The following is a 19,628-nucleotide window of genomic DNA, read 5'->3' on the forward strand; positions in this document are numbered from 1 at the left end:
ATGTCGAGATAAAAATAATCCTATATTACTTCTAACACTTCCAAGAATATGTGTACAAAGTTTAATGAGGATCGGTAAAGTAGTTTTTGCGTGAAAGCGTAACAAAAACTAACGTAAACTTACATTGACATTAATAATATTAGCAGGGATAGGGACTTCTGTATTTTAAGATATAATATAGTTCATTACCATAAAGCTCCTGCATACTTACAATTTATCATTTATACATCTATAGATTGGTCTTCCTCCCTTTCATAAATTATATTTAGGGCAGTAATTTCATGATATAATGTCCATTATCCAGTTCTGTAGTAAAAATTTCTCGTGGCCATGGTTACACTCTTCAGGACCTGTTAAAGTATAATAATATCCAATAATAATAATAATTCATTCACAAGAATGTTGGTACATTGAGATTTCATAATATTAAATAGAGTCCAGTATTCCGCTTTAAAAATAAGTAGTGTGCATTGATAGGAAATATCTTGGATTACGGGTCCAAAAATCCTAGCGAATGTCGACAACACCATGAACAGGGTATTGTACGACACGAATGAGAAGAATATTCTTTATTTGTATATTGCGGTAAGGAACGATATTCGCATCCTTTACTGATAGAGATAAAAGGGGTTGGGAGGTCGATCGGAGAACGAGTCAATTGTGTCATATACTTCTGAGGTCACATGATCTGAAGTCTGAACGGGGCATTATTTGTTATTTACGCAGTGGCCGTTATATAACGGATGTACGTCAAGTGGAGCCTCGCTGCAAGGTTATAGATAACATTTTAGACAGGCTATTTAGAATTCTCTGAGCGAAATTCATTACAGTTAGGTAAATTTGTTTTGGATTGTTTGATTTGCATTTCGGCATTTTTTTTACGAAACTCAACATACACAAATTTACCATTTGGATTTCCAAAGATTAAAGTTTTCTAGCAAATAGTGTTTTCACTGAGACGATGTATCGTAGAGTTACTTTTTCATGAGAGCAAAAATGGGTGTCTTTCGTGTCTAAAACAATACTTTTCTTGTGTCCATGGTCGTATTATAAAACTTGTAATTTTATCTTCGTAGTCCACGCAGAGTTAAATACCGTGTGCTGACGGCAGATCAGAATACAGTTATCACCACCCCTCCTCGCCCTGCGGAGGACCATCTTCTGCGATCACCAACCCATCTGCCCAGCGTGGTTATATGGGAAAACCCTTTGTAGAGGCCTTTAATCCAGCAGTGGACTGTTATATAGGCTATGACGATGATGATGAACCAATCAATACATTCGATAACATTATTCATTGAAAGTAATCATTCCCTTACAAAGAAAAACCATAAATTATTTATTAATCCCTGTCCCTACTTCCCTACTTATATTATAAATGTAAATGTAAGTTTGTTTATTACGCTTTCATGTAAAAACTACTAAACCGATCATCACGAAACTTTGTTCACATATTCTTGAAGGTATTAGAAGTAATATAAAATGCTTTTTATCCCGAAATTAAGCTCAGTTCTCTTGGGAGAGGGAATGAAAATGTTTGACGATTTTACACCAGGCTTAGCTATCCTAAATACATAAAGTGCTGCCACATTTATGTGGCACATGTTTTTGAAAAAGAAAAACAAAAGCTGACGAAGTCGCGGGCAACAGCTAGTTATATATAATTCTCCGGGATTAATCCTGCAATTTTGATCATGATGGTACTTACTAAGGATTTACGTCATTAAGTCGATAAATATATTGCGATAATATTGTTTAAATTTGTTAGTCGATATGATTATTAATATTTACGAAGTTTCAAGTTCTTCATTGTAGATCGAAGTTCAACAGATCATCAAGTAATGTAATAAAAGTACAGTGCCTGCGTCAAATAACAGAGCATCAGCTCAATGAACTGACATTCAAAAGTGAGTATAGTGCAGGTACTCTAATGTTCTTATACATTATATTATATAACCTCGACTTCTGTTAGTACCTAGTACAACAAATTAAAAAGGAAGATTAGCTTTCTTTTGGATTTTATGTATCAATGTTCTAGTAAGTTGGCCACATAAGCAAAAGGAATATCAAATAATTTTTCACGATTTTAAAAGTACTTAATGACAATGCATCGTAAAATTCTAAATCCTAAGTACAAACTTTTAATAAAAAGTATGTTGTGAAAAAATCCATTTTTTATTGTATGAAGGATAAATAAACGACAAGCGGTCCCCCGCGACTTCGTTTGCGTCTGAGTCACACTTAACAGAGATACATATGCTGTTCCGGTTCTTTTTAGATCTTAAAGAGGAATAACTCCGTCACACATCATTTTGGCGAACGCACTCCATAAAATAAAGAATAAACAAAATAAAAGAACAAAAATTGTAGGCATGCAAAGGCGTCCTTATTGCTGCAAGCAATCTCATGCAGGCAACCTATGGCAGAGAACGGAATTTAAGATGGTGACAAAAAAAATATCAATTTAGTTTGTTTAGGGCTTCTTCTAATACCGAGCAAGTAGCCTCGTACCTTTAGAGGAATATATAGAAAGAGAGTAAAAGAACATCATCATCTTATAACAGCGGGAATAAAACTGTATCAACGCTTCAAGAGTTCATAAGTTTTATAAGCCTGTGCTGTGAGAGGCTAACTTGAATAAAAAAATGTATTTGATATATTATATTATACGTAAATCATAAAGTTGTCACCCCCCGTTTTCTTCCCACTGGGGGGACATACGAAGCGGCTAAGGGAATATAAAGGAGAAAGGGCAGCAGCATCAACTGTGCTACTTCTACCATATATTGCAATCATTAACATCTGATCAAACCCTCCTATTAAGAGAGGCCTAGAGAGATAATTAGGTGTATACAATAGCTGATGGAGTCTCCATAATGGTTTCAAAGGCGTGACGAGTCCACCAATCCGAACTGGGCCGCACAGCGTGGTGGACTCAGCCTGAACCTGCCTTATTGTGGGAGGACACCTGTACCCTGTAGTGGACTGTTGGAAACTGTTGGTATCTGATGCATATATTGATACTTCAGGCTACCCATACCAAATCAGGGCAAGTCAACTTGTAAGTAAAAAAGGAGTAGCAATGCGTAGGTACAGTGTAAGATAATTAGATTGTCGCTCGGCTATCAAATTCGAGGCAATCCACTATTGACCTAGGGTTTGAACGCCACTGTATTCGTACAATCGTACAATGAAGTTTAAACGTGTAATGAAATCATAGGAAGGCCGTGCATTGTCTGTTTTTTCAAGACGTGTGTATTAAAACAGAAGCACGGCGAAAAGAAATTGTTTGTTGTAACTTTTGTTATAGATCGAAATGTTTCATTTTCTAAAGTCAAACGGGGATACTTTATTCATCGTGTTTGAATGTAGATCACGAGATCCTTTGGGCATAGCGTTTTCAAAGCCTAGATATATCATATAATTATGTTTTTTTTAGGTAAATCAAACTCGATGAACTACTGTGAAAATTAAATCTAAAAGTTTGAGAGTTTGCATTATACCTCCTCGTAATCTGTTTATCTTACGCCTAGCGATAACTACGTTCCTTCCTTTCTTTAAGCTTCCTCGCGCGTTAATGGGGTATTAACCACCTCGTCGGTCTAGTGGTGAGTATTTTCTAATGCATATTACGAGATCTTGGGTTCGATGTTCGGGCCATTTTTTTTATTCCACTACAAATAAGCCCTTGGCTACAATCTCACCTGATGGTAGTGTATGTAGTGATCATGCAGTCTAAGATGGTAACGGGCGAAACTAGTTTTGGGAGTATGCCAGTATATTTAAACCATACCACACCAACCAATCGGTTTAAGTCTTTCTGTCACCAGGGAAAATTTAGAAACTATAAATACCAATGAATAGTACTGGGCTTTTCAGTCAAGATATTCTATGTACCAGTCCGGAGTTCAAAATTCGGCGTTGATTCACATCAATCGCACCCCTGGCTAGGAGAGCAGATTAAGTCGGTCCTGCGCTTGATCTCTTCCCGATAGTGTCGGATTTGCCTTTCCATCGGACTATAAGACCTAACTCTCATAGTCCACTGAACACTGTTTGCGCACACAGTTCTACACTATAATATCTCCCGCAGTTGGAAATCCTCTCAGGAAAAACCACCGTGGCCGAAGCAGGCCAGGAAAACTGATACTCGGGTCATTTTGTGACCTTGAAATCGAGTGCTTAAACTGTTACCCTTAAAAAAGTTTTTATATAATTGTTATTAACCAGTACCGGTATCGAATATGAATAAACATTAGATATTAATTAAACCTACCTAATCGCCTAACTGACGTAGTTACTTTATCGGTTCAATAAAACACCAATTGTTTATAATGGTTTATTAACTACTTCCGATAAAAATGAACTTTAGATAAATGCCACTAATAACAAAGAGGGGGTGTCGTAATAGCATGTAATACTCATAAGGTTACCTGCTATTATTATCTAATAATTCGAATTAATGTTATGCAAAAATGTTATTACAATGGTCTTAGGCCGTTTGCCTGTCGGATGGAAGAGACGAAAGATTTTAACGTGTTAGCAGACATGAATACTAATTTTAAGTTGCACATAATAATATGACATCCAGACTATACATTGGTGGGAATATTCTTGGATCTATACTCACAATTAACAAGACTGGAGTGTCTGTGATTCCAAACTACCCATTATTTCAACCTTACCCAAACAAAAATGTTCAAATGTATCTCTCCGTCTGTCTTGGTTCTGTTGTCTGTATTGGTTTGGGCGGATCTTTGGATTTGCAAGCCCGATTTAAGAGAACTTAAACTGGTAGAAGAAGATACAGCGAGTTATACTTAGGTGTATGCAATTATTTATTTAATTTTTAGTTTTAATTGTCGGACCAAGCAGTTGGCCCACCTGATAGTACTCAGTTGCGTGCACTTCATACATGCGCAAAAGCACTGCCTACCCTAAAATTTAAATATGACTCGTATAGGAGGAGAATTTTGGCCGTATTATGCATACCCTGGTAAGAAAACTAGTGCACGCCACTGATAATACTTACCTAAGTGAAAAACCATTGGCTATGAACACAGCAACACAGCAAGGCATGCCAGGATCACTCCTGTAACATGCTTCCTTGTATCCTTGCTTCAACCTGAGGCGTAGGTGTTATGCCTCATATGCCTTTAATAACACCGGCAACAACACTTAAAACTGGAACACAGAATTGCAACAATGCTGCTTTGCGTCAGAAAAGAGCAAGGCGTTAGTACATCCCCGGACGAGCTCTGTCTAAATAAGATCTACTACTACCGTACAAAAAGCTCTGTTCCTACCTCATGCCGGTATAATAAGAAACTTTGTGGGTGAAATGAAGGCTGGAATATAATATGAAAGTTGTAGTGGCGTTCTTGTTGTTAGAAATAAAAAAGGACAGCAGTTAGATTAATAGTTTTAAATAAAATAACCATCAGAGTTTTTTCAGATACATTAGGCATCATCGAGAAGAATAGACGATATTATTAGAAAAGTTGCATCAGGATCATTAGTAATTCTATCTCATTGTACCTAATCCCATTATGTTTGAAAAATTTACGTTTTTTTTTAGATACGGCTAATATTAAAATATATTTTTAGCATTGGTTTTAATTAATAAATCTGGAAATTACTTTCATTACGCGATACTTCTTTAAAACTGGATTGAAACCTTGGAATAAAACTGAGACTACTGTACGTAAATATAATTAACACAACTAATTGGCTTTCATATTTAATAGTTTCTAGATATTTTTTATCTATCTAAGGTTCAGATCATTGATTTGTAGTGTCTATAAAAATTTTTCTTTCTAAATATACTTACCTTTTATAAATTTTCACAAACATTTTATAACTTACATAAATTAGTATTAAGTGTTTGAGATTGGTTAAAGTTTCATTACTATCATAACCACGGAAATCTTAATAGATGGGTAAGGATTTTTATGATCACAACCGATAGATAGCCTTTCACTGCTGGAAATAGGTAGTTACGTCCAAATTCGTTACGATTCCGCCTTGTGTTCAGAAACTTCTTGGCTATTGTCAAATAAACTAGTGTAAGGTCTACCATTTTTTTCGATACGCGTCGCCATTTGAGCCCCTTGGGAACGCAACTTCTATCAGCCTTTCTCATTATGAACAGCCCATTGCCTCTCTATAGTTTATAGCTTGCTATAGGTATACAACTTGTAATAGAATTACGAAAAAATATCTAAGCATGCATAAGTATATTTCATAAGGAATCATCGTGTGATAATATTAAATCAAAAGAAGCATATTTATAATTCCATACAAACAAATTTAAAACATTCTAAGCGTTTACATACGACAACCCTATTGAAGATAAAAGACCGACGCTCGAATAGTACCTACCTAGGTGACGAGTAGGTACCTTATAAAGTGGCAGGAGTCACATGATTTTAATTTTGCATGTGATGTTAGGGCTGTATCTGATTTCTTTTAATAAAACTATAGCAGTGGTTTACTCATAAACTATTAGGTTTTCAGTTTCACAGATAAGTCTCAGAAAAAGTACACAATGCACTTCTAAACCCTGTGAAGTATTATATCGGTTTTCATTTACACGTTGTAAATACGTTTTACGTTTCGTATCAAACCCCCTATGTCCTTGTTAGTGGCATGTTTTAGAACTACGAGTAGGTTTAAAATGTAAGAATCTAGTAGGTGCTTACTAAAATATCGGATTTAACATTTACTGTTTTTATAAGAACGCTATTTATGCTTTCATAAAATATTATGTTAAAATCTTACCGCATTTACGAATCTCATTATTTTAAATTTATTTAATACGAAAGTGAAATTAAGATTATGTTTAGTTCACTTTAAAATGTTTCAAAGTAGAATCAATTTGGCAAAATGTTTTATAAAAGGAATGATGAAGAAACGGAAGCCTAGGTTTCAATCAACCTGATACGAGATAATAATTATATACTTATGCCGATGTAACTAGTCCAGTCCGATTTCGAGTGTCCATCAAGGATCTACAATAAGCCAAATTTCGTAACAAAATATATTCGAAAGTATATTGGCGGATACTGTACGCTAACGACAACTTAACACTGTACCTCATCGGTAAACTTTCAAATGTGTTAAAAAAACTCGAAAAGAACGCATTGCGTTTACTATTGTAAACTGATGCATATTTTAGCGATAAATTTCATTAATTACGAAAAAAAAAGTATTTCTACTTTATACACAAGGGAGAGATAGACCCCTGGTCCAACACCGATACAGAAGTTCCTGGCACATAAGTATAAGTACTATAACTCGGAGGTTCGCGGTGGTACATGCAGCACAGTTTTTACTATTGGAGTGCCACCCTTGCTAGTATTTTAAGTGTCACTGTAACTGTTCCAAATAAAGATTTATTATTATTATTATTATAAGGAGGTGCGACCCCAAATAAAATTGAAAAAGCCCAAGAGAAATAAACATAAATCAAATGTCAAAAATTTTCTAAATCTTTTGACCACCAGGATTTCGGATCAGTCGGATTATTACAAGCTTATTAGGAGCCAGTCCTAGGAGATAAATGATTATAATGACAATAATACCGAGAACCATGTTATCTATAATTACTATCTTAGGTTCATTTAAAATCTGAAGTTATTTATATGCCTTCCGCTAAAAATAAATAAAATTATTTCTGTTACAGACCGTATCTTGGATCTAAAAAGAATAATAGGTACCTACACCACACCGTACAATTCAGTACGGTGTGGTTTCGTTCTAGGAAATGAACAAATAACAAAATGGATAATGACACGTTTACGATTGTTTGTTATTATAGCAATAACATTGTAATTGCTTGAAATGTTATTAAATAACAAACTTTTAGTAATTGCTCTATTGATGGACCTATAAAATCAGTCAATGAACCATCAAGACTAATACTGCATTCTCACCTTGAAATTAATTAAAAGATTTGAGTGATTGAATATGTGTCACAAATTTGATTTAAGTGTCTTCTTTAATTATTATTACTGAGCATAGTTAACAAAACGCACATTAACATTTATTATGGTCTTGATAAATTTGAAAGTTAAGACTTAATACAGATTCTAGGACCACAGTCAAGTTTATTACAAACATATCTGCATAAGTACAAGGGTTATGAAATTACATTCCAGCTTAGTTTATACTTAATTCCTACTTAACATGTTGTTAATATAGTAAACACTGATCAAATGGGAGCATCCTTTACAGATTATATGTCAATATTATTTTGCTAGAATAAATAAAACTAGCGGACCCGCGCGACTTAGTCCGCGAATGAGCCGACTTAAAAAAATATTCGTATGTTGTCGCGGACTGTTTTATAGAACTTTGAAGAAACAACAATTCCGACAATTCCGATATACTTACACGTTTGGCGTAACGTTTACCGTTAACGCATCGCATGCATCAGAATCTCTCAAAAAGGATATTTTTTGCAGTTTTTTGTTTTTGAGATTCCAATATAAATGAATCCTAGCTAGATCGATTTATCGCCCCCGAAACCCCCTGTATACTTAATTTCATGAAAATCGTTGGAGCCGATTCCGATTTTTAAACTATGATTTTTTATAATTACGTTACTTACTACTACACATGTTTTACTACACATGTTTTTGTACTAACATGTTTTATACATGTTAACGAAATTTAACTTTACGGTTTAAAACATCGCAAAACTAATGACATACAGATAATAGTTTCTATTTTTCTTTTTTATAGTAATGGTTGATGGCCCTGCACGGCTAGCATGTGCAGGAGACAATTTTCTCCCCGCAGAAAGGATAAAAATATATCTTCTCCCACAGCTTTATCAACTCCTAGAGCACTGTGCACTCAGCGCGCAAATTGACATAATATCCAAATAATATATGGCGAATAATAAAAGGGGGTAAACTTCTCCTATTCCCTGTTCCAGTGCTTTAACAGGTTAATAGACACGTTAATTATATACCCTAATCGGGGGATAAAGATTTTGTCTTTTGCCTGTGCTAGCCCTGCTGAAGGAAAGTGAAAAACCATTGCCTATTAACAGGACAACCCTTCACGGAGCATGCATTATGCCACCCTGTGTTCATATACTTAAGGGGTTAATGTTAAGCCTCGTGTGCCTGTAATAACACCGGCAACCACGTCCGTCAGACCGGAACACAGCATTAAAAGTATAAAAAAAAAAAAACTTTATTTTCAAAAAGATTACAAAAATCAATTGCTAGTGGTCTCCACACTAGGTAGCCTGTATCGTGGACACCATGAATGACGTCTCATTTAGTTTAACATAGGACTAGGAGATTTCCTTTTATGATCTAAATATTTATATATTACTAGCTGTTGCCCGCGACTTCGTCTGCGTTTGATTTTGTATTTTTAAAGCATTCAGTATCGCTAAGCATTAAATTAGTATAGTAGTATTATATATATATATATATAACATGTGACTGTCAATTAATTATAGAAAAATTATTTGCAATAAAATAAAATTGCGACTATAATTAAAATCTAAACTATCCTATCTCTTAAGTTGGAACAGACTGCTCACGGTGTGCCAATTTAATTTATAATCGGTTAAGTAGTTTAGGAGTCCATCGCGGACAAACATCGTGACAAGAGATTTATATATATTACAAGCTACGCTTACTTTGGGGGTGTGTATTGTCGTAGTATATTTATTATTTTTAAACCAAGATTTTATTCTTTCATAGCGTCCCAAAAAAAGACTAAAGATAAAATTGAAGTATTCAATAATAACAATAAAAGGACTTTATACTTCCTTATACAGAACCCATAAGAATACGATAATCTCATGAATGATAAAGGAATATCCCTCGTGACAAGAGATTTATATATATTAAGATAGGTACCAAGATATATTTGATATATACATTGAAGTAGGGTATAATAAATAAATATAAATTAATAAATATGTTTGTTCGCATAAATAGAAAAAAGAAAAATATGCTAGTATGTTGTAAAGGGTAAGTAAACTATTTATAACATATTTGCCATCAGTATTTCCTGTGTCCTTGTTAGTTAGTGTTTTTAACCAGTTTGTGATGGTATGATTTGCCTGTTTAATCGTTAGGTGTTTAAGATAACAAGACTTCACAACATAGTTGTAGATTTTCGCATTAACATAAGGTGTAAATCGTCTAGCAAAAGCTGTTTTCGCAACTGGAAGATTGTAACAATACTGCTTGGCGCCAGAAATAAGCATGGCGATAGTAAGTACTTCACCGGACGAGCTCTGTCAATAAAAACTTTACTACTAAGTACTAAAGTATTTCTGCGTAACATTGTAGTTTTATTTTGAGTCTAGCATCAAGTAAGCACATTCTATGCACATTGTAAATCTATTCGCACTTTCTCTAGAAAGTAATGCTCGCGCAGCTGTGTTCTAAAATGTCTGCGTGAATCAATTAGTTATCTTGTAATTTATATCCCATATTCGAGTATTTCAACGCGTTTCAAAGTGCATATATATATAACGTACATCAATCTCGAATGCAAGATTAGCAGTTGCTTTCATTTGACATGTCTAGGATAGTATAATTAAGGAATAAAGGTGGGCGTTCGATTTATTGCGAATAAAGTAGCATATACGATAAAAAAAACTCGGAATAGGTTGACGACCCAATAGAATAGGCCAGATTAAAAAAATTAAGCGCAAAAGTTTTTTATCTAAATAAAAATATATATATTTTCTGCACCATAAAAGAATACTATATTACTACTCGACTACTATTATAGTATTACTCTACTTTTTATTAAATTTTAAGTAATTAAAATATATCGTGAGGAAAAAATCGTGAGGAATCCTGCATGTTCTAAAAGGTGTGTGGGAGTCCACGGGCACGGGGCCAGCGTGGTGGACTATGGCTTGCTCATTGTGGGAGGAGACACAGTGTCTGTAGTGGTTGATGGCCAGTAATGGGTTGATGTGATGATGATGATAAAATAATCAAATGATCATTTTAAAATAGATTTATTCTGAAGTTATATTATTTTAAATACCTATGTATAATTTATATATTAAGTATATAAAGAAACGTATTACAAAGTGCCGTCCTCTATTTTACCCCTTCGTAGAATTTACAAAAACTGTGAAATATTATTATAAATAATATTCTTTATTTACAAGCGAAAGCCAAGTTTTATGCAAATAGCCTGAGAAATTTATGACTTTCATACAATCTCCATCTAATCCCCCATTTAAGTCCTGAATTACAAAACAATCCTTTTTAATAAATGCTTACGTTATAAATCTGTCATATTTTAATTTTCTTAAGTCTAATGGTTATAGATCAGTCTGTCAGGACAAGTCTTTTTTTATGTATGTACAGATTATGCAAGACGCTTGTTTTGGTAAAAGCTTCTCATACATATTATTAAAGATTTCGAATAAGGAAATAAAAGTCTTTTATCAGTGTCACGTCGACTTTATTAGGTACGACAGATTTTGTTTGGGTGGCACACTTTGCATATAAGGGTATTTTATTTTATTCTTCACTAAAAGAAGATGTTATTTAAATTGCAGTCTGGATGGCTCTATCTATGATTGTTGAGTTTTTCTATTCTGGGCCCTGATTGCTTATGGTTAAGCTCATGGCATTTAAATCTAAAATTTAAAAAAAAACTATTTTGAGTTTCGACACCCCTTCATCAAAGTCTTTCACGTCAACGATTTTGAGAGTAAGTATGTAATAAATGTAATACAGAAGCAGCAGTGGCGTGCACAGGGTTTTTGACCAGGGTATAAAGAAGGAATGTGGCATAAAATTGAAAAATCCTTCCTCTTTATGAGTTATACAAAAATTTTGGGGGTAATAAATGATATGCAGTGTATTTATGAGTTTTCTCTGTCTGCCTCTCTCTCTCTCTCTCTCTCTCTCTCTCTCTTACTTTTGTGCATGTATGAATTGCACGCCAATGAGAAGCAGTACCCTATTCTACTTTATATTCAACAGTATCAAGATTTAAAAATATATATTTCCTGTGTTAAATTGCTAGTAGACACTTTAATTTAATGATGTTATTTTTATTTAATTGATTTAAGATTTTAATGAGAAGAATTTCATAAAAATGCAATAAATATTGGTACATAAATGACAAACATGGTTAGGTTAGGAAGATGATAAAGCTTCGTGACACGCATGCATTTTAAAATAACTTTAAAAGGTTAACACAGTATTGAGAAAGGAAGGTGTTGTTGTTATTTGGACATTGTCCATATTTGTACATCCATAAATTTACAACGCAGAGTCTTATGTTTATATAAGAGCAAAAAACAAATTTAGCAATAGCGTAAATTCAAAATTGTATTTTATTGTTAAAGAATAGCCACTTTAAAGCACTAACCACACAGGACTACAGTTGGAAGCGGTTTTAAATAGTTCGATGTTGTATATAGTATCCAAAGAATCGAGATCGTTTTGATATCTCACGATACCAATACAGGATGGTGTTGATGTATGGTCACATCCACAACCAACTTACGAATGGGAATGTTATAAAATCAATTTAGTAATGTTATTGTGAATGTATCAAAATAAAAAAAATGTAAATAATTATCTTCTATTGTTGTAACTGTTGTAAAGTGTAGTTGTAAATCAAATATCTAGCGTAAAGATTTTTTCAATCGTACTGGTAGTGCCAAATATACAATCTACTCCCGGGAACAAACTCCAGTTTCGCCTTACTTAAAATACTTTTGATTCCCTATAACAAATCACAGCAAATAAGTATTGTGTTGCTAAATTGCAGCACCACATATTAGTCGATATCCACCAACACCAAATATGAGCTGACCCAAGTCAGTAAATGGATGGGTGCCCGACTTCGGAAGTTTGAAAGACAATTTGGTTTCCATCGATCTCGGCTCTTATCACTAACAGTTAATTCATGTGATGAAGGTTAACCAAGAATATTTTATATTTAGTCCTAATAATGAAGTTCTCATAAATGTGGCAACACTTTATGTATTCCGTACCGTCCAGCCTTAGGTGAGGCGTTTACTGCTGCCCACTTAAGAATTCAGGAGGTGTATAGGTTATAGTATCACTTTAGTTGGGCAGAACTCAACTGATACTATAACCTACCTATCCAGCAGTGGCGTGCACTTCATACATGTTTAAAAGCACTGCTTACCCCTAAATTACTAATTCTATACGAGTTAGTAATTTTAGGCGGATTTTTGCCATCCCTCCCAACTCGTATTATGAACTGAGATCATGCCAAGTTTCATTTAAATTCGTTGAGTTCTTAGTTTGAGCGTGATTTAAGGCAATACATACAAACAGACAGACATACATACAAACAGACGGCCAGATATTTTTTTTTGTTTTCAGTATCTATTATAGAGAGAGTACCCTCCAAAAAAAAATTTCATAATATCTTCAATGCACAGAATTTGGCCCGTTACAGTCTTATTATAATAGGTTTTATTAATATTTGTAGATAGTTATTGAGTCATAATATTTATTGAGTCTTCAACAGATTATAAGTCGATAATTATATTCCCATGTTATCTTTTACTCCAGCATTACTTAAGTAAATTTAAATTTCATAGTGTTGAGATACTTTGTCCGATGGCAATTATTAACTTTTATTGTATATAATATAAAATCTGTACTATATTAACGTACTTAGATGATTTCTTAATTCTTTCGAGATACGAGTAGGTAGTCGCGCCGTTATGCCTAATTTTAAAATATTAAGTAAAAACCTATTTTTATATCCGTCAGATAATTTTAATTTTAGAACAAAAAATTAAACAACTTTTAAATGATGCAAAATTATTTTCTTCAAATACTAACGTAGCCCGACTTTCTATTTGTTTTAGTGTTCTGCGCAATGCATTACCAGTAACAGCAATTTTAAGAGAAACTGCAAAATATTACGTGTTTACATAAGTTTGATTTATTTGCCTTTTTCTCGGCTTATTCATAGTGCGATACTATAGGTCTATTTTTGTGCAGGGAGTAACAGTAGTTTGCATAATCAGTCATTAACATTATACATTATGATTATGTAAGTGATAATGTCTCAAACTCGAATAATTTTGTATTTTTACGTTAAATAAAATAATTAAAGGTATCCCATTGCGTTAAATAATCTTAAAGTAATGACGTCGTGAATTTTCAGTAATAATTCAAATTATTGAATTAACAAAACATTTCAATAATGTTATGAAAAGACAACATGTGGTATTTACACATGTTGGTCTTTTCATTGTATTTCTCAATTTTTTTCATTTAAATCTTCCTTTAAGAAACTTTAAGCTTAGCTTCAATAATCATAAACAAGAAACTTAAGAGTATGATAGGATAAAATATTTAGTCTATCAAAAATGGTGTTCATCATGGTATTTTTCTGCTTCCGTAAGTGTATTTAAAAAGTAAGTTTTATTACCTAGTTTTAAGCTTATTAAAATAATATTATAAGGGCTAAAGAATTCGAAGTGGCTTTGGGTTCAACAATTTGATGGCATTCCAAGTCGGCATCTACAAAGAGTAGCAAAAAGTCGAAGAAGGATTCCTTTTCTTAGGCCCGAGGCGGCTTTACCGAGAACATATTGAAATTGCAGATGCAGTTATTCGACAAAGAAAAATTTCACAGAGGTGTTTTAAATCTGTGTTTTAAAATTCACCATTGCATATAAAAAAATTATTAACCAATCTGTGATCATAAGAACATTTTTGTTATAATGTTTATATACTAAACTATTTTTCGAAATGACAATACTGGCTTACAGCTCGCTAATCTAGCAACAATAATACATTATAACAAATATATATTTTTGTCAAGCTCATAAGTAATGCCACGTTTCGTTTCAAAATATGAATTTCGTTCTAACATAATATGGAACCCACGGTGTAAGAGTCTTACTTGCGCAACGAGTTGGTCTTTGGTAGTGTTTTCATGTTTTGGTGTTTTAAATATATATTTTTTGTTGTTAATGTCTCAATTGATAATACATTTTTACTTGTATCGTATATATTACTTTGTACCCATTCCTGTGTTCATACATAACCTGCCATGTAGGTTTTAATTTAGCAGAACAGGATAAACTTTCTACTTTCTACCGATAATGCAAGATATAATATTAAATTATCAGAATCTCCGATTTTTGGTTATACCGTAAACTAAATTTACTTTATTTTAAGGGCGGTATATCGTTGGCACGATTTTATACTCAATGAACTTGTTTACAAACCCGTTTTCGCACGGAACGAAATTTGCTTATCGATAAATTACTGCTTGTTCAACAATTTCTTCTGTTTTATCTTCGCTGAAATATTGACTATATAACTTCTGACACGTTTAGGTCAAGACTTAAAATACAAGAGGTATTGCATGTTGTAGTCCAAACTTAAACTCACATAATTACCACTTACAAATAATTGACGGATCAGAAGGCGCACCTGATGGCAAGTGGGAACCCATCGCCCATAAACGAGCAACATTTTACAACAACAAGTTGCTGCAACAACAAAGCTGTGCTCGCATTTTTATGTGAGCGCAGCTCGTATACAAAAAAAACGTATATTACGTATGCACATACCTACACTTGAGAAACATAACCCTCCTTCTTTCGTAGTTGGGTCAAAAAATTAAGAACCTGAGTTGCAAGTGGCTCAAGCTGCAACATTATTATAAAAATTGAAAGGGGTTATTTTGAAATATAGTTAAAATTGACGGACCAAGCAGACGTCCCACCAGCACGGCTAGCATGACAATTATATCCCCGGGGAAAGGATCTTCTCTTTAAATTTATCTTCTTGAAATTTATCTTCTCCCACAGCTTTATCAACTCTCAGAGCACTGGCGCACGAGTGGAAATAATATCCAGATAACATTTGTGTATTAATAAACGGGGGTAGACTTCTCCTATTCTATGTTTCAGTGATTTAGCAGGTGGGCACGTTCGGGGGATATAATTTTTATCTCCCGCCCGTGCTAGCCCTGCTGATGGTATGTAGGAAACCATTACCTATAAACAAAGAAACACTTCTCAGGGCATGCAAGGAGCACGTCTTACATGCCGCCCTGTGCCCATCAATTTGAGGCGTAGATGGTAAACCTCATGTACCTGTAATTACACCGGCAACCGCGCCCTTTAGCCCGCAACACAGCATTGCAAAAATGCTGCTTAGCGGCAGAAATAAGCATGGCGATAGTACTTCCCCGGACGGGCTCTGAAAGAGATGTCGGTTGGTGTTTTAAAAGAGAGCGTAGAGAGGTGAAAGGTTATTAACACTTCGGCATCTCTTTCGGGAGATCGTCACGCACGTGCTACTTTTCGATGTTATGTGACTTCAGGCAATGTTATATATCTTGCATTAAAGGTGAAAACATCGCGAGAAAACTTTTGTGTCCGAGAGTTCTCTATAGTTGTCTCAAAGGCGTATGAAGGCTGCCAATGGCAACCGTGATGGACTACGGCCTAAGCAATCCTCACGGCAAAAGCAAAAGCGGCATTTGTCTAGAACTCTAGATGCAATATAAACGCCACGCATCGGCTGGCTGTAAATCGAGCGCAATGGAGGTATTTAGTCCAGCAGAGTACCAGCGATTTCGAAGACAAAAGTTGGAACGATCTTGATGCTTATCGTGACCATCTTGACGGCCGACTGGCGCAGTTGGCAGCGACCCTGCTTTCTGAGTCCAAGGCCGTGGGTTCGATTCCCACAACTGGAAAATGTTTGTGTGATGAACATTAATGTTTTTCAGTGTCTGGGTGTTTAGACATCTAAGTACCCATAACACAAGCTACGCTTGCTTTGGGGCTAGATGGCGATGTGTGTATTGTCGTAGTATATTTATTATTTATTTATCTTAAAGCAAGGCCACCCTCCAATATTGCCTAAAACTACGTTGACGGTACCCTTACATGTCCTCACTGTGCACGCATATTTAGTGCTCAAATAGGGTATTTAAGTCACATCAGGGCGGATAAGAGAAGCCCTTATATGTAATTTATACTGAAAAACAAAAACAAACAGAACCAGTCGCTATTGCCGCAGGCGGCAGTGAAACATTGATGGTTATTATAATAATAATAATAATAATAATAAAGTTTTTTATTAGAGGCATATAAACCCATATATCAGCTTTTATATACAAAGAAATCTATAATTAAATGCATACATTAAAACTTACATCTAACTGAAATAGTTAATAAACTTATTTCAGATGTCGTTTTATATTATTGCAATGCCTGGTAGTAGATATCTGTTTTCTTGAAAACTTATAGAATTACAACGCTGGCTCAACTTAGAAACTTAGCAAGGGTATATAGTAATTAAAATAGTTATTAGTAATTACAGTTTTCTGAAGAATTCTAGTGCCTACCTACAAACGTACTACAAACTAAAGCAATGTCCGAGTTTAACGACCGCCTTCTTCGGTCAAAAGCGATTTAATTGAACTACCATAAACGGAGGTCCAAGCCGCACCTGCGTGTTAATGCGTGCAGGTTTCCACGAGGTATTTAATGATGACTGAAACGATCTTGCAATTACACGAATAAATTGCTCATTGGATGCCCCACACAGATTCTCAGCAACAGTCTTTCAAATAGTACATATTCTGCATTTATTTTTAAACATATTTGATTATTTATATGTTTTCCTGTCAACACGGCTTTATGTATTTACCTTTTTTTTCTTCTTTCGTTACACACCTATATATATATATATATATATATATATATATATATTCAGAATTTAAATATATAGATATATATATTTTTTTACGTTTTTTACATCTATATATTTTTTCTCTTTTTACTTGCTATTTTTTTTTTGCCACACCTTCGTTTTTCTCGAAAGTTCAAAGGTTGTCTGTTAAAAAATTCTTTAGCATAAAGTCCTCCGTTTGTAAACCATTGTTTTGGTTGTGCAATAAAGTTAATAAATAAATAAATAAAATTATTGAATCTTACAATCCCTTTCACAAATTGTAAATTATGTAAAATGTAGAGAGATAAGACTACGGTGAATTTAAATTTGTCAGCTATTTATTGTTCCTGTTTTATAATTATGTTAATAACAAGAGTTAATTCCCAGAAATAATTATAGTTATGAAAACAAAAAAATCATCTGTAAATTACATAATGAACTAATAAATTTTTGGAAGGAGAAGTTCTGTTGGAATTTTTGATGAACCTACTAAAAGTTCAAGACACTAAAGACGCATTACGTTATTTTTCTTAGTTTCTTAATATTTAAAATATTATTTTAATTGATTGCACTGGCAACTACTGTCATAATTATTATAATTATCCTTTTAATAATAAATAATTAAATAATAAAAATTGTATTAGCAGCCGCACCCACCATTGACGAGGTGGCCTGGATGTGTGATGCAGGTAGGGTATAGACACAAGTTACATCCCACACAAGTGACCTTCCCAGCATTCAAGGAATGAGCGTTATATAATCAGGTCTCTTGCAATCGCTCCGCGCCAAAACAGTAGGTTCTAATGCAACTGGTACGTGAGCGGTAGTAGCAAGATATCGTCGGATGACGGATGAGGTACTTTAAAACTGCTGCAAAAACGTAATAAGATAATTAAATTAGGATACACTACAGCTATAGAAGTTGAAATAAAATTCATAAATTAATTAATTTAGTACGAAACCCAAGAAAAAGCTACTACGTAGCCGCGATTTTAATTGAAAATATAGTGGCGTGAGTTGTTTTTGGCATTTGTTTTAATAACAAAGATCGCTTCGAAATCACGAAGCAATGCAACGACCGCCGGTCACAATCGTTGTTAATCAATCACTTTATGTGCTGTATTTCTTTTATCCTTTAAGTCATAACCTTTCCTATGACTTAAAAAGCCACAAAATATATATAGTAGATTGTTTTGTTAACATGAGCATAAAACAAATATTTTATTTCCGACTTATTAACACTGCTTTTCATTTCAGTTGCTATTTAATGAAACGGTTGTATTGTAAGTAAATTTCTCTTAAAAATAATTTAAAGTGAGAGAAGAACAGTTTATCATATTTTCATATACAATATGCTTGAATTTGTTATGATTTAGTCGATTAATAAGACCGTTTAAGTGCACATTTCATTAAAATTGTTAGTGTTATCATATACGGCACTCTACTCTCCCTCACTCACTCAGTAGAAGAGGTATATAACCTCTTCTACTCGTAGAGTACAGCACATTACCTTTTTTAGAATATTAAGATTTTATGTCATTATTTAATATCTCTCCCTCACAAAGCTGAGTTAACATCACTGACATCCTTACCTAATATTTATCTGAGATCATAGTAACATAAATACTAAAACAAAAACATTAATACTAGTGAGAACATAGTGAGAAGCATACATTGTAGGCCACTTAGTTAATTGTTGTGAGTTTGTTACTGATTAATTAGTTACTAGAATCCATACTAATTACCATAATTAAAACCATTCAAACTCATTTCATATTTCCTATCTTTTTAAATATCTAGGTATGATGAGATAGCTACCCGATTCGAGGGGGATAGTTGCTTTTTAATCTTCAACTTTTGAAAAATTACCGACAGCTTCCATTAAGGCAATTAATTACACGGAAGTAATATTGAGGTAGGTATTTA

The sequence above is a fragment of the Pararge aegeria genome, chromosome 9, assembly GCF_905163445.1.
Source record: "Pararge aegeria chromosome 9, ilParAegt1.1, whole genome shotgun sequence".
In the NCBI taxonomy this organism is placed as follows: domain Eukaryota; kingdom Metazoa; phylum Arthropoda; class Insecta; order Lepidoptera; family Nymphalidae; genus Pararge; species Pararge aegeria.